The sequence below is a fragment of the Protopterus annectens genome, chromosome 5.part0 (genome assembly GCF_019279795.1).
Source record: "Protopterus annectens isolate FY-2018-M chromosome 5.part0, PAN1.0, whole genome shotgun sequence".
In the NCBI taxonomy this organism is placed as follows: Eukaryota; Metazoa; Chordata; order Ceratodontiformes; family Protopteridae; genus Protopterus; species Protopterus annectens.
In genome coordinates, this window is record NC_056735.1 from 607,603,399 (window position 1) to 607,627,414 (window position 24,016).

The following is a 24,016-nucleotide window of genomic DNA, read 5'->3' on the forward strand; positions in this document are numbered from 1 at the left end:
ATTTATTGGGACATGATATTAGCAGATGAAATGCAAAGGAGTATAAAGAACTATTTCATTTTAATTTTAAAGTAAAGTAAATGGGAGCAGCAATCTTATGGAGAAATGGTATTATAATATCTAGAACTATTACCTCATACAGTGATGATAAAGGCATGACTTGTATGGGCATTAATGAATATTTAAAAAAACTTAACTTCTAAGAACTTGAGCAAAAATTGTCTAGAAAGTCAAATATGAAGTGAAGTGTAACAAGAAAATAATTTAACTGCATGCTTTAAAAATGATAACAAACCACTAGCAAGCCTATAATTCCATCATCAACAAGGGCTTTAATACACTTTATTTACTTAATCTTATAGATGTTAATAACTTTTTTGAATCAGAATATTAATTTTACACTTATTATTTGGTTTCTAAAAAATTAAATTGATAACAGGTTCTTTATCAGATCACAATGCAATTAATTATACAGTAATGATAAACTCAAGAAAGCTGTTTTTTTAATAGATTTACAGCTTGCATACCAAAATTATCAGATTTTAACAAGTGGTTTATAACATAAATGCAATAGTTGTAGTACTCTGGGACGTAATAAAAAGCATATTTATATGGCAAAGTCTAAACTTTGTATTACAATACGAGAGCAATGTGATAAAGATGTCCTGGAAATGTAAGAATTTTTAGACAAAAGAATGTTAAAATACAAAATGGTGAAAAATACTTTTTGTTAGAAATGGGAAAAAAATGAATGAAGAGTGTCTTAAAGGCTTACATAAATCAGCTGCCAGATGCAAAATGATAGCAATAACTAGGTATAGCAACAGTAATATATCTATCTATGGTAGTAAAAGGAAATATATATGGATGTTGAAGAAATTCTGGACTGTATTAAAAAAAATATGAGAAAATTGATGCACAGAATGGTAGTGTAGAAAATGAAAAGTTATTGGAGCATTTTAAATGTGAATATATAAAATATTTTCAGAGAAAATAAGAACTATAGACAAAATATTTCTGTAGCTGAAATAAGAGCAAATTAAAATGCTGAAGGAAAGTAAAGCTCCAGATAATGATGGAACCATTCTTCAATTATATAAACTATTAACTCAGAATGTTTTATCTCTTTTACAAAAAGTACTCACAAAAATACACAAATATTCCAACAGATTCTACTTACCTAATAAAATATTAAAGGCATTCAGAAATTTATGTAAATACCCTGAGATAAAAGCATGGTGTTTTACTTTATTCACTGCAACATTTACACAGCAATATATCAATCATTTAATTTCTCAATAAAAACGTTAAACTTAAAAACTAAGCATTTGATGTTTTGGAATCAAATCCTAAAACAGACTAAAGTGATAAACTAAAAATCTCAAATATGTTAAGCTTAAAAAATAGGGATTTGATATTTGGAATCAAATGTTAAACCAGACTAAAGTGCTTAACATGACCATTTGATGGGTGAGTATGATTTGTATATGGAAATGACTTAAAGTACAAATAAGCAGATAATGTTAATCTTTAAGGAAGATTTAATGTTAGATAAAATTAAAAAAGAATGTCCTTCCATTTTTGATTTTCTAAACAATCTTTTTGTGCCTCAAAATATATTTATTACAAATTTGTAAATCTCATTACAATTTATAGTATTCCTCTTGCATAGTGTTGTGCCCCATTTATTTCAGCAGATGGCCACTTTTAATTATATATCCTTCTGTGTGTATTGACCCTAACAGGTGAACCACCTCAGGACTGAAACTTACATAGTATGATTTATATTCATTTAATACAATGCAGATTATTCCATATTACTATTCCACTCAGTCTTGACATCATCATATCCATTGCTTTTAAACTGCTCCACAGTTCTATTTATGTGTTATATTCTTAGAGCATCATTTAGCCACTTTAATAATTATATACACTATGTACATTACCCCCCCTCTTGCTTCAGCAATCTACTTTGTCATTTCTCCCTCTTCATCCTACTCTCATTTCCTCTTCACATCCCTCAATCCTCTGCATCCAATACTTCTATCTCATTTAATATTTACTCCTTTCTTTTCCTCACCACCTCCCCCTTCCTTCCTATACAACTCTTCAAGCAACAAGTTTAATGGAAAATCCTTTTTTTTCCCATTTTTTGATTATAGCTTTCTTTGCTACTACATGTATTAATCAAACTGTTTCCCTTATTTGCTCAGGTTTCACCTCTTTTCTGATATTGCTAAGAAACAAAACCTTTCTGAAAGTAATACCTCTTCTTTATAACTTTCTTAGCAATCATTTTTATCTCCTCAAAAACCTATTTATTCTGCTGCCAGTCTCCTAATTCCCCATCCCCAAAATTTCAGCACTTTATTTACCCAGTGGATACATCTTTCTTAACCTTGAAGTGTAATTATTGTTATATGTACAGCCGACAATGCAAGACCAATTGTTGTTATGAATAACAATCATTATAATGATAGTATGAATTAAATGTTGGATGATGCTTCTACATATGATATACTTTTTATTAATGAAATGAGTTTGATTATTTCAAAAGTTCTGATATTATTTCTGATTTATTTAATTATTTTCTGCATCAGAACCTCTATTGCCATTTATATATGGTTAGCCCAAAACACATAAAGATTCACTGAATTCAGTAATGTGCCATACAGTATCAAAGTGTAGTTGGTTGACATAACCTATATCTATTTATTTGGAGAACATTTCAAAAGCATTTTGAGATGTTGCTGGGCATATTGTAACAGACACTGGTGATTTTATAAGAAAGATTAGCAGATGGTATATGTCTCACTTTCTTATTTTATTTATTGTCACATTGGATGTCAAATCCTTATTTACATGTATTGTGAATGAAGAAGGTGTTTACCATGTTAGGAATATTTTGAATGCCAATACAAATATTACAACAAATTTTATAAATACTACTTGTATTTTATTTGAATTGGTGTTAGAAAATAATATGTTTTGTTATAATGATAATTTTTTTTACAAAAAAGGGTGTAACCATGGGTACTCCTGTGGCAAACACATATGCCATATTGGTTATGGTAGATTTCAACGTATGCATATGGGAACATATATGTTTACCAGGAATCTATTTACTGGATTTATTTTACACTATGCAAGCTTTGTGGATGATATTTTTATTTTATGGGCTGAGATGAAGATGATCTTCAGTGGTTTATTTCATGTCTTAATTCTAGCACTACTTTTTTTAAAGTTTGAATTTATTTTTTCTTATATTAATGATTTTTACCTATATCTGTTTATAAAGCTGTAAAAGTGCCTAGCTACAAAAATATACAAGAACAATATTACAAGGAATAATGATCTGAAGCATAATAGTATCCACCCAGGCTTTATTTATAAAAATATATTGAAAGGTCAGTTTTTTTGACTATCCAGGTTAACAGTAGATGATACGATATTTGATATAAAAGAAGTTGTGATGTCTGCAGATTTCTTGAAATGTGGCTATAATCAAACTAAGATAAATAAATGGTTGGGAGATGTCAGACAACAATGTAAAGGTAATATGTGGTTTTATTTTAATTCTGAGGAGATAATGCAGGATTCGGCTATAGTAATGGATAGAACAGGTCTTCCTTTTGTTATGGCTTTTACCAGTAACTATCAATGTATTATAAATATAACTAGAGAAAATTGTAACTATCAATGTATTATAAATATAACTAGAGAAAATTTGTCAATTTTAAGGGCCTGTCCTGATATTATAAAACATATAGGTTTGGCTCCTAGAATAGTATTCAAGAATAAATTGAATTTAAAAACACAATTATATTACAGAAGACTAAATTCAGTACCTAGTGGTTCTCGAAGAGATGTGAGTCTCAATGGATGCAAGGGTACCTTATTGTCAATATACTGATGTATCTTCTTTTTTACTCATCCAATAACTATTTTTAGATGTGAATTCTCTCATCATGTTGATTGTGAAAATATGAATTTAATATATATTGATAAGTGTACTGAATGTGTATCCTTTTATATATAGAAAACAAATAGAAGGTTACAGGACATGATAGCCCAACATATTTATGACATTAAAAATTGAATTCTACTAGTACTTTAGCTAAACATATTTTATTAATGGGTACAACACATAGTTTTAAGATCTCAGTATTGTAAGCGGTTATAAGTAGTTCTAGGAGGGGTGATAAAATAAATAGACCTGAAGTTTGTGAGTATGAATGGATAAGTAGGTTAAATGTACTGAACTTTCCTGGTCTAAATGAAAATTGGCCTTAAAATATGTTTTAAAATCAAAAGGATTACATCATTAATAATGTCATTAATTTATTTTATTTAAATGGATGTGAAGTGGAGTTTTAAGTTACTTGAAAAATGTGGGTTCTATGTGAAAGCTTGTATTTAGTAAATTGTTTACTTTGTTGTGAACTTTGTATTTTATTTTATTATATTTATGACTTTTTAAACAGTTAGTGGTTCCTAAGAATATATTTATCTTGTATTCTTTCTTAACCTTACTGTAGTGTAGAAATACTTATGCAGACACCTCTATGCCAAAATGTGGAATTTTTTCAATTTTATGACTCTCCATTGCATTTCACACATTCACTCACAATAGTTCTGGTGTAGTTGAATATCCAATATTCTTTCCCAACTCTAAGATTTTGAATCAAAGACCTCTCCCCCTCCAGTAATAGTTACAATGATGAGAAATAGAACAATGTCTATTACTTGCCATTTCTCTTAAATCCGATAGCCAATTGATCACACTTGGCCTCTCTTACTCTGATACCCTGCAGCTGGTCAGCCTTTTGAACTCATTAATTAGCCCTCTGTATTGTAGATAAGCTCTCTCAGGGAGGGCATACATAACATTAGCCTCATCCCAAGTGAGGATTTATACTCCTGATTGAATCTTTACCCAAGTTTTACTGATTTTCTAAGCAATCTTGAAACAAATGATGAGCTAGAGAGGTTATATTTATCTAAAGTGCATAAAACAGGTAAGTATTATAAGTTACATATCAAAGATAGCTAATGGGGTATGCTGTTCCAACTCAACCTTAACTATAATAGATTAAAAAAATAAATAAAACTCATCTCTATTTTGGAGATTATCTTGAAAATGTCTACATATATTATTTACCAATCCACACAAAATTAAAATTATATACAAAAAGGAAAGTACTGGTTTTTGAAGGCATAAATCTTTAACCAAAGCTGATTGACAGCATATGGTTTATGGTCACAAAATTTTAAAAACTTTTTCTGGGAAAAATTCAATGTATTCTGCAAGCATTTTCATCTACATATATATTATCTAAGCTTTTGGTACTGTTTAATGTTGCAATTCCCAGATGTGTACCCAAGCCTGAATTTCCACTCCTCTGAAGCTTATCAACAATAGCCACAGACATAGAAAAAATATAAAAAAAGAGGTTACATGTTCACTTATAAAATTCATAAATGCTGTTAATGTTGCTTGCCAAAATAATTGTCGCCTATTAATGCAAAAACAAAGAAAACATCTGCAGAATATAATTACTGGATACAACTGAACTCATTAATAAAGAAATATTAATATGGGTTGTTCTTTGATTAGTTTATACTGTTGGGCTATTTAATGGATTTTATTAATGTATATAACAAGATTTGTTGCAGACACTTGAGAAAATGGTTACTATGTTTTATTGTGTTAATGTGTTTGTTCCTGTTTATAATATTTCAATAAAAGTATTAATCATTTTACATGTAAGAAAATATGTATATAAGCAGGTCTAAAGAAGTGGATATGAAAACAAAATTTTGAGCACTACTTAAAAAGAAATTCTACAACATACTTTAAACTATGTTTGCAAAATTAAAGACATTTGCTTTTATGTGATTTAATTTATAGTATGTCATACAAAAGCAACACATTTGCTGAAAAAATAAGAAAATGGATTTATACAGCTCAGTATAAGCAAAAAAACAGAACTATTAGTAAAGTATTTTTTCTTTTTATGCTGCTTCTTCTTTTTTAATTGGCATTAATCTGTAAATCTTTGTTTTCTTCTCTGAAAAGTAGGTTTTTAAATAGTGTAGATGCAATTCATAATGAAAGAAAAAAGGAACTCTCGTTTAGTCCAAATAATTTATTTTGAAGCGCTTTTCGTTTGCCTCCTAGGCAAACTTCTTCAGAAAACATTATTACAACACATGAAAGACTTTAAATAATGTGACCTCATGGTTAAATTGAAACTAATTAACACAAATTGATTGAGGTTGTGATGTTAAAGGTGCGCAAGTTTAAAAATATAGTAAACAATTAAAGTTCTGGTAGGAACAACAAAACTGACTGTAAACTTTCAAACGTATAAAAACCTACATCTAAGATCATCATAAACTATCTAAGTAACCATAAGAACTAGTTTAAAATGAATGTGAAACTTCCCATGAGTGACTAGCTAAAAAACTCATGTACGTCAAATTAAAGTCACATTAATCCTAACTTCACGTTAACCGTGAAAAATCTGTATAAAAATGTACAATGCATTAAAAATTGAAACTGACAATATATGTACAAACTAGATATCCTAAAAACATGAAACTCATACATGTATCAATTCAAATTAGAACTTACAAAACCACTAATATATTTATTGCCAAAAAATGTGACAAATATGAAAACTAAGAACCAACCAGAGAATATATGACCCCCAACTCGTATCTGTTAAAGTTATCGGCCCCAAAAAAACAACACTTAAATTATCTTTTCAGACTCAAGATGCGAAGGACACTGGAAATGGAACAGGCTTCATTCAGTCCAGGCGTATGATACGCTTCCAATCTAATTTGCCAATGGAGTTCCCTTTCCAGCAACCTAAGCTGAGTTGGCCCACCTCTACTATCCTGTAATACTTGTTCAATTCCAATAAATTTGAAACGGTGAGTGGGGTGATCCTGGATGTGCCTTGCCAACGCATTTGTATCTTTATGTTTCCTTATTGCGTACATATGTTCATATATGCAATCCCTAAGCCTACGCTCAGTCTTACCAATATAAAACCCTAAACAATTTTGGCACTGAGCCAAGTAAACCAACATGGTGGAATTGCAGTTTACTCTACCTTTTAAGTGAAATTCATGGTTTTGAACAAAAAATCTATTTGATTCCAGTACAAACTTACAATAATTACAAGATTGGCATTTAAACATGCCAGGTGATCTTGTTAGTACAGGTTTTTGTTCAAACCATGATTTGAGGTTCTAAGCTCTTCTATATGTTACTTTCGGGGAGGTACCTAATTTAGAGGAAACTAGTGAATCAGCCCTAAATAAATGCCAATTCTTGTTAATGAGGTGCCATAACCTAGGACTGTCAACTGTAAATGTAGTTATAAACCTAGGTAATTCAAGTCGATCAGGTACAGTGATACTTTCAGCGTGTTGCTCAAGAATAGGTGGGGCTATAGATGCAAACATGATGTGTGTTTTAAATGGCAGGAGGGGCTCATAAAACTTAGTTGACCTTTTGTGTGAAACCTCACTAATAAGATCATCTACCAGTTTTAGTGGGTAGGCACGGCTCAAAAACATTGTTTTCATTAGTGCACATTCTTGAAGGAAGTCTTCATCCTTACTAATCATTCTCGCAGCTCTAACCAGTTGTCCCTTAATAACTGCTCGTTTTTGTGAGAAGGGATGACAACTGGTGAAGTGCAAGAAAGTATTAGAGTAAGTTGGTTTCCTATGAATTAGGGCAGAAAAACAAGCCGCTTCTAGATCCTTGACCAACATAATGTCAAGGTAAGAGATCATCGTGGTGTTAAAGGACGAAGTGAATTGCAAGAAATTAGTGGTGTTGTTCAAATAAGCCACATATTCAACTGCTTGAGCCTCTCCTCCCTTAAATAAAATGAAAATATTGTCTAAAAAATGAGTGTAGTACCCCAATTGCTCCATGTAAGACTCATGTTCAAACACGAATTGATGTTCCCAGTTGGCCATGACCAGATTGGCTAGACTTGCACCACAGGGTGAACCCATGGCTACACCAATGTTTTGCAAGTAAAGGTTCTCACCAAACATGAAAAAATTATTAGACAAAACCAAATCAAGAAGTTCACCCACAAGTGCAATTTCATAGCTGCTCACTTCTCTAGCTTTCAGTCTAGCACAAACCCACTCAACAGCCACATCATGGGGAATACTCGTATATAGGTCCCTTACATCGATAGTGAGGAAATTAAAATGATGTTGAAAATCAATATTGTTGATTTTTGCCAAAAATGACCATGAGTCTTTACAGATTTGAGTCTCTAATTTAACAAATTTCTGTAAAATACTATCGACCACTTTGGCACAAGCATAAGAAGGCGAGCCTCGACTATCAATCAACGGACGCATTGGTGGGTCAATTAAATCCTTATGCAATTTCGGTATTCCAAAAAGATAAGGATATCTTGGAAAAGATGTGAACATGTAATCATATAACTCTTGATTAATTCTCCCCTCAAGGAACATTTCCTCAATATTGTCTTTAATAATTTTATATGATTTGTTCACCTCACTTCTAGAACTTAAGATGTAAGCTGGTGGTTTCAACATGAGTGTCATTCATTCAAAATAATCGTCCTGGTTAAAAATTACAACACCCCCTCCCTTATCCGGTTTATACACACAAACATTGTGTGATCAAATGGTGGATAGACATTCCATCTTGCTAATTCCAGTTGAAACCTCTTGAAAACAAGATATCCTTATCTTTTTGGAATACTAAAATTGCATAAGGATTTAATTGACCCACCAATGCGTCCGTTGATTGATAGTCGAGGCTCGCCTTCTTATGCTTGTGCCAAAGTGGTCGATAGTATTTTACAGAAATTTGTTAAATTAGAGACCCAAATCTGTAAAGACTCATGGTTATTTTTGGCAAAAATCAACAATATTGATTTTCAACATCATTTTAATTTCCTCACTATCGATGTAAGGGACCTATATATGAGTATTCCCCATGATGTGGCTGTTGAGTGGGTTTGTGCTAGACTGAAAGCTAGAGAAGCGAGCAGCTATGAAATTGTACTTGTGGGTGAACTTCTTGATTTGGTTTTGTCTAATAATTTTTTCATGTTTGGTGAGAACTTTTACATGCAAAACATTGGTGTAGCCATGGGTTCACCCTTTGGTGCAAGTCTAGCCAATCTGGTCATGGCCAACTGGGAACATCAATTCGTGTTTGAACATGAGTCTTACACGGAGCAATTGGGGTACTACACTCGTTTTTTAGACGATATTTTCATTTTATTTAAGGGAGGAGAGGCTCAAGAAGTTGAATATGTGGCTTATTTGAACAACACCACTAATTTCTTGCAATTCACTTCGTCCTTTAACACCACGATAATCTCTTACCTTGACATATTATGTTGGTCAAGGATCTAGAAGCGGCTTGTTTTTCTGCCCTAATTCATAGGAAACCAACTTACTCTAATACTTTCTTGCACTTCACCAGTTGTCATCCCTTCTCACAAAAACGAGCAGTTATTAAGGGACAACTGGTTAGAGCTGCGAGAATGATTAGTAAGGATGAAGACTTCCTTCAAGAATGTGCACTAATGAAAACAATGTTTTTGAGCCGTGCCTACCCACTAAAACTGGTAGATGATCTTATTAGTGAGGTTTCACACAAAAGGTCAACTAAGTTTTATGAGCCCCTCCTGCCATTTAAAACACACATCATGTTTGCATCTATAGCCCCACCTATTCTTGAGCAACACGCTGAAAGCATCACTGTACCTGATCGACTTGAATTACCTAGGTTTATAACTACATTTACAGTTGACAGTCCTAGGTTATGGCACATCATTAACAAGAATTGGCATTTATTTAGGGCTGATTCACTAGTTTCTTCTAAATTACGTCCCTCCCCAAAAGTAACATATAGAAGAGCTAAGAACCTCAAATCATGGTTTGAACAAAAACCTGTACTAACAAGATCACCTGGCATGTTTAAATGCCAATCTTGTAATTATTGTAAGTTTGTACTGGAATCAAATAGATTTTTTGTTCAAAACCATGAATTTCACTTAAAATGTAGGGTAAACTGCAATTCCACCATGTTGGTTTACTTGGCTCAGTGCCAAAATTGTTTAGGGTTTTATATTGGTAAGACTGAGCGTAGGCTTAGGGATCGCATGTATGAACATATGTACGCAATAAGGAAACATAAAGATACAAATGTGTTGGCAAGACACATCCAGGATCACCCCACTCACCGTTTCAAATTTATTGGAATTGAACAAGTATTACAGGATAGTAGAGGTGGGCCAACTCAGCTCAGGTTGCTGGAAAGGGAACTCCATTGGCAAATTAGATTGGAAGCATATCATACGCCTGGACTGAATGAAGCCTGTTCCATTTCCAGTGTCCTTCGCATTTTGAGTCTGAAAAGATAATTTAAGTGTTGTTTTTTTTGGGCCGATAACTTTAACAGATACGAGTTTGGGGTCATATATTCTCTGTTTGGTTCTTAGTTTTCATATTTGTCACATTTTTTGGCAATAAATATATTAGTGGTTTTGTAAGTTCTAATTTGAATTGATACATGTATGAGTTTCATGTTTTTTAGGATATCTAGTTTGTAGATATATTGTCAGTTTCAATTTTTAATGCATTGTACATTTTTATACAGATTTTTCACGGTTAACGTGAAGTTAGGATTAATGTGACTTTAATTTGACGTACATGAGTTTTTTAGCTAGTCACTCATGGGAAGTTTCACATTCATTTTAAACTAGTTCTTATGGTTACTTAGATAGTTTATGACGATCTTAGATGTAGGTTTTTATACGTTTGAAAGTTTACAGTCAGTTTTGTTGTTCCTAACAGAACTTTAATTGTTTACTATATTTTTAAACTTGTGCACCTTTAACATCACAACCTCAATCAATTTGTGTTAATTAGTTTCAATTTAACCATGAGTTCACATTATTTAAAGTCTTTCATGTGTTGTAATAATGTTTTCTGAAGACTTTTGCCTAGGAGGCAAACGAAAAGCGCTTCAAAATAAATTATTTGGACTAAACGAGAGTTCCTTTTTTCTGGCATTGGTACTTCCACTGACTGTTTATTTGGCATTAGTCCATCGGGTTTCGCTCTACGGTTCACTTTTTGGTTTTTACTTGTTTGGTTTGTTTCCTTAGTTATGGCAATTCATAATGAAACAGCTTTTATGACAATATAAGATAATGTTCCATAGTCTCATATAAATATTGGCTTTCAGAAAAGTCAGACATATTTTGCAGACATAGCAGCCTTAATTCACAGCTCTGGATATAGTGTGCCCCTTAACAGCCAGGAAATGGCCAAATCAAGAATATCAGCTAAATAAAAGGTGAACAAATAGATAATAAGTTAAAATTTGCCTGTCACTTTTTCTCTGTATGACCTGGACACATTTGAAAAATGTCTCTTTATTTGTACTCCAGTCGTAGTGAGGTAAAACATTTACCTGCAAACAGTCCTATTTATCTGACTGCTTAGTTGCTACTTAACCTTTCCTTTTGGGCATAGATCAGGGCGAACTTCCCTTAACGTCCTGTAGCAAGTACTTAATGCACTCACCTTGGCTTAATTCTAAACAAGACACATCACTTTATTATCAGTGTCAAACAGTTGGACATGATGGCACTTGCTCTCAGCTTTGGTAGATCTTTTGTTATGATGAAATAAGTCATTGATATGATGCATTTACTTTTCTGACTTTGCAAAGGAAAAATGCTGATGAGATTGTTTGCAGTTGGAAGAACATGAAAGGAACTGTACTTAGTTTCTACAATTTTTTGTGAAACCATGCCTATTGTTTTTTTCAATACTCTTTAACAAAGTAATCCCTTCAAATGAACAGTAAGTGGGGTTTGTTTTCATTCTTTCCTTAATTAAGACTATTACATAAGCATTACATAATTGATCTAACAGCTAAGGCATATCATAATGAATATTTGGTTGGAGTTCAACTTTCTAACAATTAGATGTGGGCAAATTTCAGAAAGAGCTTCACTTTGGGAATGAATGCTTACCTGTTGTGATGTACACTATGATGTCATACACAAACTAGACTCATCCCCACATTCCCAATAACTTTTATTTTTGACACATAACTGTTAAGGTCATGAGCCTACCTATTGTTGTTGAAGTTACTACATTTTAATACTTTAGAAATCCACACATTGTCTATTTTGCTGTCAGCTTACTGGGCAAGTTCAGCACTAGGACTGTCTGCTTATTTTATGACAGGAGCATGATATGACATACTGAAGTAATAATAGAGACGCAGCTCTGCAATGTTGATGTCTCAGTGATTTAGAGTGAAACACTTTTGTCGTACATAAGGACTGAAATAATGGCAGCATTTAAGAGGCCCTTGCATAAGGACTGGTGAGTGTTCTCCATAGATAGTTTGGAGAATCACCATAGGTACTTAAGCTCAGATGAAAAAGATCATGATGTCATGAGGTCCAGGAGGTCAGTCTGTTTCCAAACATAGGGTACTCACTGAGGAGGCTGCACCCTGTGCCAACCTTTCTATACAGAAGATGAACAGAAGCCTGGAGCAGGAACTTCCTCAACAGTGATCTTGGGGGTGTTTTTTCCAGTGCTGTCATCAGCAGGACTTATGCTGGATGGCTGTAGCATCAGATATTTCCACCTTATCTTAGATAGTAGCTTTCTCAGTCACCTAACCATGCTACAAGTATGTCAAGTTTAAGGTATCCCCTATAAGGTTGTCATCAGGACTCTGCAGGACAAGCCAGGTTGAGATAACCACTGGGTCATTCTGTGCCAGGGCTTGTGACTCAAAAGCACTGACATCCTACAGAAATTCTAAATAGGAATCCTTCAAAAAATGTAAAGTTGTCCTGTCCCTCCTTTAAATAACCACACCACACACATAAAGACATTTGACGGCCTTTATTAAACTGTATTATACAACGGACTATATACACATAAAACCAACATTAATTATCTTCCTCAGTAATGATGATCTCCGGGCAGCGTCACCATTCACCCTGGACGAACTTTACCTCAGGGCAGCGTACCTACTCACCCACATAAAGAGGCAGCGTACCTACTCACCTCACCACCACACCAAACCATAAACCAATAACCACCTTCTTTAGTGGGGGAACAGAAGAGGACAATCCTGTCCATCTTCTTTGCCTCAAATTGCCCACATCTTCCATCCATATATAAAAGAGGAGGGCGGGAGGGCCACCAACTCATGCCAAATGTGCCTACTTCCTTTAATCCCTAACACTTAGTACTGTCAGAAGTCCCACCTACTCCTACCTCACTTCCTTTTACATCTCCCTCTCTCCTTAACCCTTTCACCACCATAAACCCACTATCCTATCCAACTACAATCCCTACCTTACTTTCTACCTCCCCACACCCCTTTACCCCCTTACTCAAAGGACCGGGACAACTTAGTTTGTCCTAAACTGCATTTATCCTGATATGTTTAGCACTGGTGCCTCATTTATCAAAAAATATGTTAAAAAAAGTCATTGTTGAAGCACTTGTAAGATTTCTTGAAGAAATATCAGCACTGCATTACTAAATTTTGAGATGTGATACTTGTTTAAATCCAGATTACATAGTGAAACTTTATTCCAGGCAATTATTTTCTTTCACCCTATAGTATGAATTTGATATGTCATTATTCTTAATTGCGACTGAAATCTACCCTTCACTTCTGGCACTGAACCTTGATTTCTTAAATTGCATTTAAGAAAAGCAGAATATGATGTTATTAATCAGTCAGAAAATAGTCAAAGGCATTGATTTATAAAATATACTTCTTGGAAAATCAAGTTTAAAGTACTAGATGATGTTTTTATATTTAAAACAGCACTTATACCAAAGATATTAGGTAAAATACTAATTAAATGAGGGGTTTACCTTTACATGTGCGTAATGCACATGGATAAAATACAAAAGTCCGAAAGGACTTTTTCAAATTTTCGGAAAGCTGAAAACAGAATGCATCGAATGTGTAATGAGCGAATGCACAGTAACGTTCGCTCATTGCAGATTCGGCATTTTTGGTGCAAGGTACACTATAGTGGGGATCAGGAAGTGGACCCTTTCCCCACTGTAGTGCAACCTCAGAGTTAGAATAATAAAGTAGGGGGGTGTGGGGGTGCATAGTACCCCTGCATTGTGCTTTGTATTTGAATTGAAGTTCGAAAATCAGCAAATTTGCTTTTTGATTTGCTGATTTTCGAACTTCAGTGCAAATCGGAATGATGATTTTCGTCATTCCGGTTTGCACAAAGGGCCATTCGGTAGGTTGATTTTCAACCTTTCAAAGGTAAACCAAATGAGGTCAAGTCTTCTGTTAGCATAGTTATGTATTGTTTACTGCTGGACATTTTCAAGTTTTTCTAGAATGTGAATGACGTTTCAGTTGGGGCTCTTGGTTAGGCTTCTAGCTCTCATCCTGTATGTTGACTTTACACAGCGCATTGTCTTACTATGCCAAGCAGAAAGTCATTGTGTGCTCCCACTCACCAGTGTACTCCAGCTATGGCTTGTATACTCCTTGAGTGTACTTGCATATGCCTCTATGCCTGGTCTCTGTGCAGACAGCTGCTGTTTTGGAACCTCCTCCAAGATCGAGCAGTTATAGTGGGATCCATACCTCTCAACCTCCAAGTGTAAGAAATCTGAAGAAAGTAAAACATTATGGTGGGAAAGGACCAGTATTTGTAGCAAATTGTCCATATTGCCTTAGGAACTGAGAAAGTTGCTGCAATAACAGATTTTGCAATTGTATGCATTTTCTCAATGACATAAACCAGAAACTGTAATGTCTGTTATCATTTAGTGACTTCCGTCCTTGATATTTGCCAGAAAACCACAATTTTTATGAGGAACAAATCAAAAATACTAGAAAAAATATGGATAACCTATGAAAATCTGGACAACTGAGAAGTATGGCAGGACCTTAGCTAACTCCCTCCTCCCCAGGGATAACCATGCCAACATCAGCTGCTTCATTACTATCCCACCTTCCACTGAATCTCCAGTGACTAAGAAAATAACTGGAGCATAAAGCTTTACTCCTGTGCAGCATGGAGACATCTACAATGTAACACCTAGTTATATCAAGAAGCTCATCAACAAATGTACATATACTAATTTAAGCATTGTATTTGCTAGTTTACTATATCTAATTCTATTGAATTATGGTTAGAATGATGCAATGCTTTCCCCTGGTTTATAGTCTTTAAATAAGATGAAATATGCACATTCGTTGGTAACACTCAGTTTTTTAAAAAATGTTCTGACCCTCAATGTTTGCAATAAAGAGTAGCTTTTTTAAAAAAGCCTACACAGGCACACACACACACACTCACATGTGCATGCACATATATTTTAATACCAGGAACAAAATGGTGTTAATACTGTACTGACTTCTGGGGAAGATCTTTAAAACTATTTGCAAGTATGAAGTAGCCATTTAAGTATATATTTTAAACAATGTTCAGTGTTTCTGATTCGCTGGATATGGAGAACACATTAAAATGGTATAACAATTTACTAAATATTATGTTTTCTATACTCTCTTCAACAGCCTTCCCCGTCATAGCTAGATATACAATTATTGACACAAATCAATGTGGGTAATATGATTTTCCTTTTCATCAGTGGGATTTATCCTTGCAGTATATAATAAAGAGGAAACTAATTTTCTCTTTCTTGTTGAAAACCACTCTAAAGAAATATTGTCATATAGCAGATTATATATGAAATATGAATGGGTTAGCAATAAATAATGTAGCAAAACAACACATTTCTTCGTTGTCAACTTAGCAAGTGAAATATATTATTAGTAGTATTGATACAGAATACTTCTATGGCATTATTATTAAGGAGCTGAATTTAGGAAGAGTGACATAGCATAAATCTCACTCTGAGCTACAGACATTACACATTTGTGTTTTCATTAGTTGTACTTTATGTAAGTAAACAAATGTGAGGTTAAGCTATATCATGAGTCATAGTGACTCAGGCATTAGTGTGCAGTTTGTTTGCTGATAAAATCATGGAAGTAACTAATATCAAAATAACAAGCAAAATGTTTAAACTTCAAAGTCTGGAAGTTGTCTGGCAAGAAGCTGCAGCAAAAGTCTCCATTTACTAAGCAAGCATTTGTTTCATTTTACATCATTCGTTAATTAGATTGTGAGAAGTGGTCAATTAAAATCTGAGTGTATTGGCAAGCAAATATATGAGTTTATTACTTGTTTTTGTTTTCCTTCTCATTGTTTTTTTGTCTCATTAGGTTAGCAAGAATAATTCCTGAATTAATGCAGCTCTATTTGGTGAGAGAGCATTTAAAAGTTATCCAGGGTAGACTAGAAAGTTTTGAAATCATACGTGTGTCCATAATTTACAAAATTCAGGAACAGGCATCTTTACCATGAAGGTGAGTAGTACCTACAGAGTACCCAGTGAGCTGCATAAAACATCTGTGAATGCACAGTCAACCAAAGACTTTGTAACTTAAAGAATTACATATTTTAGGGGAAAAACAGAGTTTTCCTGGCAGATTAATTTGTTACTTGGCTGCACCTTTTAAGTCAGTAGGGTAGGTAGGTTAGGGTAGGGATTTGAGTGAGGCCAGCAGGTAGATGAGGAAGGGGAAGGAGGTTATATGAGCTCTGATTAAGGGGTGGGAGTCCTCTTTGTCATTATAGTTTGTGTTGGTAGGCCTGGCTACAGTGTCCAGGCAGTCAGATGGCTTTCTGAGAGAGGTCCCAGGTATTGCACTTCATATAAGTGTTGTGTTTTAATAAACTTCTTTATTAAGAGGCAAGTGTTGAGGGAGGACTGATCACATTTTTTTTTGTTATGGTGAGTGTTAATTGTACCCATACTGCTATGTTTTTTTTTGCAAGACTGAGGCGTATCAAGGGATTGAGGGTCATCTACTTTTTTTTCTTCTCAGGAATTTAGATAGTAGGGAAAGTTTTAAGGTTTCTTGGGGTTGATTGCTGGTTCTTTCGTGGCTTGTGAATGGCTTGTTTGGCATTCCAGTATGCAGCGAGGAAGAAGCTTTTTAGATGTAAAGCATTTCATTTAAAATATACAAATGCATTTCTTTCGATTAGTTGAGGTGGTGATCAGAGCAATGTCTGTAGCTGCTGATTTGGCTGCTGGTGTTCTCTGGCATTTGCAGTGCCTTGTGTCTTCAGTTAAGATTGTTTTGGGGAATTATTCATTGGAGGAATGGTTTTGGATGTTATAATGGTGTTTTCAACCTCCTCATGAAGTAAAGTCTAAGCAAAGCAGGCCTACATGGGTTGGGACTTGATGACGATATCATGATGTCAGTGGGGGTACACATGAGGTTGCTAAGCAGCAGCAACCCTCATGTAATGGTGCTGAGCATGTGGCAAAGACAGAGGATATTTTACGTCTACAAAAAGTATATATATAGGAGAAAAAAAGCAATGAAATGAAAAGTTTTATCTCTTTTTACAAAGCTTTCAGCCATCATTGTCTGCTGTGTGACCTTGAGCAAGTCACTTAACCAGACAATGTGCCAGGCTGCCACTTGATTCCTGCCGTCTACAGTAACTTGAGTAGGTCACTTACTGACATTAAGCTGGAAGTTAGTACCAAAGTTAAGGTTGCAAGCTTTAGTTCTTATGTAGAGGGTTGATGGGGGGTGGGATTTCGCTAAATAGTTAAGGTGTATACCCCACAGACACAAGGTGTTTACCCCACAGGTAAGGGATTTGGTTCTCAAATTTGATCACTGTTTTCTCTATTTTCCTCTCAGGTGGCAGAGTGGGCTTGGCTAGGGAGATGTGTCTGGCAGCTGGTGCAGTGGTGTCGGTGGCAGAGTGGTTGATTCCTTCAGCCCCTAACTGTGCAGCTGGGGCCCGGGGCAGAGGTTAAGGCTGAAAGCTGGAGTCATAGGAACAGAATTGGCTTGAGGCATGGTAAGAGTTTAGCACTCGGTGATCTTTGTGTGTTGTTAAGCATGGCATGTAGACAGGCAGGGTTAAGGAAAGAGTATGGTTGTACCTGGTTTTACTTAAAAAAAAAGAAAGAAAATTGAATAAAGAGTAATCCACAAATATTATTTGTTTGTGAATTTATATAGAAATATGAAAAAAAGTGTGTATAGTTCTTCCAGGTTGTAGAATCAATCCCCCCTCCCTCAGATATGTTTAGATATATATATATATATATATATATATATATATATATATATATATATATATATATATATATATATATATATATATATATATATATATATATATTTGATATATATATATATATATATATATATATATATATAATATATATTTATTTTTCTTTGTAAAAATTTAAAATAATGTATATAAGAGCATGAGTAAAGGGGTTAGATAAGGAAAGCAGGAGAGGATATTAACTTTGATTGCATGTTATCTGATACACTGTTGTGTTGGTCTGTCACAAGATGGCGAAAGTAGACAATCTAGCTAGGAAGTGGCAAGAGTTGGTATCACAGACAGGTGAGCTATTCTAAAGTGGGTGGGTTCACAGGTAAATGCCACAGGAGGATATCCAGCTGAAACTGGAGGAAGGTGGTCAGAAATAATGAGGCTGAGGAAAACAGGCAGTTATGGATGCCTCTGAGCCTACTACCAAACAATCCAGAAAATCTCAAAGGGCTGTGACAGAGATGCAGCCAGAAGAGCTGCAGGAGTTTGCAGGAAGGGTAGAGAGGAGTCTGACCAAGATGCCTTCAACATATCAGCAGCAAAGAATATGTACTGATCTTAGCATGTTTTCTGGATAAAGGGACTTAGACAATATCATGTCAAATACTGATTTGCTTATGCTGGTGCTTGATTTGAGTTTGTGAGATGTGTGCAGATTGCAGAGTTTGCTTGGAGTGGAAAGCACTGGAGGACACTTTGGTGATGGGTCTAAGTCAATGCAGAAGGGCTTAGAGATAGCAGGGGGTGGTGCTGCATGGGGAGCTAGGTAGCAGAAGCCAATTCAGATGTGGACCTACATCCAGTTTCAATAAGTGGGGCAGTTGGTATCATAGCCTTTATTATAGTGACATCCTACTGGTTTTTAAGAAGAAGATTTGGTGGGAAGATTTTGTCAAGGTTTTTCATATCATAGATGCTGAGGGTGTAAATTGGGTTTTGGAGGTGGAGTCACCTGGGGTTAAGGATATTACAGCAGCATTGGCTGCATTGGGGAAGAGAGTTGCAAGGAGGTATTGGCCAAAGTCTTGGAACAATTTTGTTGGTGGGTTTATTTATTTAATGGTAGTTATACTTGAAAAAGAGCCATAACAGACATTACTGATGTTATCTTATTTTTTGATGGTTAGAGAAGAACACAGGCTTAGGCTGGGGGGTAGGTTAATGTCTGGCTATGGTATGATCAATGTTTTGTAAGCTCAAGACAGTGGATATGTCCTTGGTATGGGAGTATAGACATCCTGACTTGTGGATGGGGATCATGCTGGATGGGTTATGTAGTCTGGTCAATGAGTTAGTACTCAATAGTCATTAATGCATCTAGCAGAAATAGCAGTTGTAACAGAGTGAGAGTATAGAGAAAAAATAAATTGATAACAGAGATTAAGTATTTGTGTTGTGGTAGATAAGAAGGGATGCATGAATAAATGATAGGAGTAAGAAAAGACAAATAAAGGTATTTGCTTGTTTAGAGTGAGTGGTTGTTGAAAGGGTAATTGTAGTAAATAAAAACATAAAAAGTGGAAAAGTTGAGTGGAAGGGTTATTAGGTTAAGAAGATGGTGGAATACATTAGCACAGGGGTAGTTATAGTTAGGTGAGGATATCATGTACAAGTGTATGCCCATTTGGTGGATCAATACTTTTCTGGATGTTCAAGGAAAATATTTTGCTTAGATTTGTTCCTGATGTGGAGTAGGATTGCATTCTATTTCTTTGCAACACAGACACTGAATAAAGAGTCGCCTTGATAGTACTTGATTTGGCTACTAGTAGGGGATTTTGTGTTTCTGATCGTAAGCTCCTGGATGATTGATATATATATATATATATATATATTTATAGACGGATATATAAATATATATAGATAGGTCTAGGACTATTCACTGAAAGCACATTTCACTGAAACGCATTTGACTGTGCACAATTCACTGAAAGCTCAATTCACTGAAAACACAATTCACTGAAACATATTTCACTGAAAGTTATATATGGCCTTTTCCCCACCGAAGTGCGACCCTGGAGTTAATATATATAGTAAGGGGGGGTATGGGAGGCACCACCCTCCACATTGGGGTGTGGGGGGGGTCGTAGCCCCCCACCTATTTTAAATATTTTGAACTATATACATGGATACTTGCAATTCCAATAAATTACTCCTTTCTGAACATAATATATATGCAAACAATATGGGGGGCTACACCCCACCCCCCAATGTGGGGGACAGTGCCCCCCACACCTCCCTTACTATATATACTATTTCCAGGGTTGCACTACAGTGGTGGAAAAGGCCATATATAACTTTCAGTGAAATGTGTTTCAGTGAATTGTGTTTTCAGTGAATTGAGCTAGACCCATTTACATATATATATATATATATATATATATATATATATATATATATATATGGGGGGATAGATGGGCACACGTTTGCCTTGTATAGGATATTGTGAGTAGTTTTTGGTTGAGTAAGTGTTAGAAAGTGTTAAATCTCTAGCTATTTTAGCATTTAAAGACTATGCAATGATGGGCTTTGGAATATTCGCAGCAAATTTTTCGAGCTTGTTATATGTGGTTTCAAGTTATGTCAGTAGGATTTGGGAATGTTAGTGAGGACACAAAAAAAATATAAAAGGCTTGGTAGTAATAAAGTTTGTATTGTGTTCACTTAGTTTTGACCGATAAAGCATGACCATCTTTTTTGAGGTGATGTAGTCAATGTGTTTGTCAAAGTTAAGTTTGCTATCTATGATAATATCAGGTAGTTTTGCACTGGTAACGTCTTGTTTTATGAGGTGACTATGACCGTGCCAAGTAACAGCAGTTTAGTTTTTTTGGGATTAAGTATGAGCTGTGAGTATGTGATCCGCTCGCCAATACTTTGGAAGTTTTGCCAAGTTATGTGTTATAACTCTTTAAGAGAGTTAGCAGTATAAATTATTGTCTAATTAGCCAGATAAAAGATATGATAATGATTCAGCTCACAAGTTTTAAATGGGGGAAGAAATACTGCATGGCTTAATATACTACAGGAGCTAGGCAGCCTGTGTATTTTCTTCATTTGCCCAAGACATATGACTACTTTCTCTCTAAAAGACATGTCAGAGAAATAGGTTTTTCTTGTAAAGTTTGTACTTATGCAGTTAAATGGCAAAATGATTCATAATGTATTTCATTGCCTGATTAAGCAAAAATGCAGTTGAGAAGAAAAAAAAACAAACTTTTCTTCAATTACTCAAGGAAAATATTTTTTTACTGAGCATTTCTTGAAATAGTTTTACCAGGCAGTCATGCCATGAGAGGTATACTAAATGTCACCAATGTCACTTTCTTTGAAAATTAAGATTCAAACAACTCAAGCAAAGAGGAAAACTACTTCAGTCATGTTTATTAACTGAAAGCAATTTCAGAGAGTTACAGTTCTGCTAAGTGGTTCTTTTTTTTTATTTTGCAGGGAGATGATCCCTATATAGGTGGAGATCTTCCACCCTCTATGTTGTATATACTACACAGCCACTAAGCAGTGGTGAAAAGGGCAATCTTGGGTTAAGTGAAAGTGTTTTTCAGAAGAATTGTTTCATGAGATTGGAATAGAGTAAAACTGTAGTTGTCCAGCTTTCACTTTGCAACATAACAATGTCCATGCAGAATCAGAGCTTTAAGGATACAAAATATCTAGTAAGGTAGGAATAAGGTACAAATGGAAAAAATGAAAAAAAAAAAGTTAAGGGAATTTATTAAGCTAGCATATAAAAAGTAGATAGAGGACTAAAGCAACAGATGTCAGGAAAGAAGAAATACTATATAGTGGAAAAGGAACTGCCATTTTCTATGAGACATTCCAGAATATGTGACTGTTGCTACTTTATCATGTTCCTCAATGGTCTAAGTGGAGGGATGTAACTCACCTCTAGGCAGAATCTCCATTCAGCAGTTTGAACAAGCCTTCATCAGACTTCTTTTGGGCCTATCATAAATTATTTTCTTGCCTGGGAACAGAAAATTTTCCTCTGTGGAGAAAACAGTGTAGTAGAAGGATGATTGAAACTGCCAAAGAGAAAACATGCGGATGAATGGTAATTAGTTGCACAGAATAAGACGTATTTATTGCTGCAGAATCAATGAGAGGGGTTTTAGGAGATGAAGAATAACAATGTTGTATGGCAATTGCTTGAGGCCATGACTGAGAAATGCTATGGAAAAATCACAGGGATTACAGTTAACTTTTTGATTCGTCTTCCTTATTTAACACTATCTGAACTACTGTCATTATAATCCACCAATGTCTGCCCCCATTAATTATAGACATTTGTCTGTTTGCACCTCAAGTGTTCAACTGTCAATCAAAAGAACATGTTTATAGGTAGTCCAAAAAATTGAGTGTGTGTGTGTGTGTGTGTGTGTGTGTGTGTGTGTGTGTGTGTGTGTGTGTGTGTGTGTGTGTGTGTGTGTGTGTGTGTGTGTGTGTGTGTGTGGGGGTATTGAAAACTACCCAGTATACAAGGTGAACTTACCTCTAGAGCGAGTATATCCATAAATGAAGGGAATGAAATCTGTATTCACCATACTCCACAGTTATAGTGACAGGACATAGCTGCTGTCCTGTTACATTGCAGTCTGTGATAAGCATAAGACCATACTTCTCTACTTTTCTTCACTTTACCCTGTATCTTAGTCTGTGCCTTTTAAAATTTGTGTTTTTCCGGCAAGTCCTTAATGATTACCTTCACCAGGTATCTTAGGTGTACTTGTTACGAGGAACATCCATCATTTTGATTATTTTCTACATTCCACAATGTTCCATACATAAAGGGTTTCACATACTTTGTTGGTTAATATTTTTTTAACAAATATAAGGCTGAAGAATACTAAACCATATTAATTCATCAAAAACATTTTTTAAAGTTTGAAGCAACAATTAATAACCATGCTGTGACCATTCTAGTTGCAGCTTTTAGTGAGTATTCCACAGTCTGACTAATTCTGCCAGCCTCCATTGTGAAAGGTAGCGTTTCACATTTTGGTAATGAAAGATTAAGGGATATGGTAGTCATGAAAGCAGACACTTGAGCTATAGACTTTATACTCTTCACAAAATGCATGCTGATGTAAAATATGTCATTCTATCAATTTTCTAAGTGTATAAGTCTAATATTGAAAAACATATCCCTGAATTTGGGATTAGCTCTTTCTGGCTCTCTCTCTCTCTCTCTATAAATATATATATATATATATATATATATATATATATATATATATATACATATATAGATCGAGTTTCTGAAAACTCAAACATAAAAAAAAAAAATTAAAAAAAAAAAAAAACACACAAAAGACAAAAATCTACCTTTTTTGCATTTTTACAGATGGGCAAGCCCCCCTACACCTTCATGTGGGGGGCTATGCCCACCTCCCCTGCAAACTATATATATCAACTCTGAGGTTGATTACAGTGACGAATAGGGTATATTTCCCAATCGGTACTGTAGAGCGATCTCCATTCAGAAGCTTTGGGTTTTCAAAAACTCGATCATATGGTCTCAATCATATGAATTTTGAGTTTCTGAAAACTCGATCAACTGATAGGGACTCATATACATGTATATATATATATATATGTATATATATATATATATATATATATATATATATATATATATCATGGTCTATATCACATAGTCAAAGTCTTGTAAGTTCGAACACCATATATTCGAACTGATATGTTCGAACTTACAAAACTTC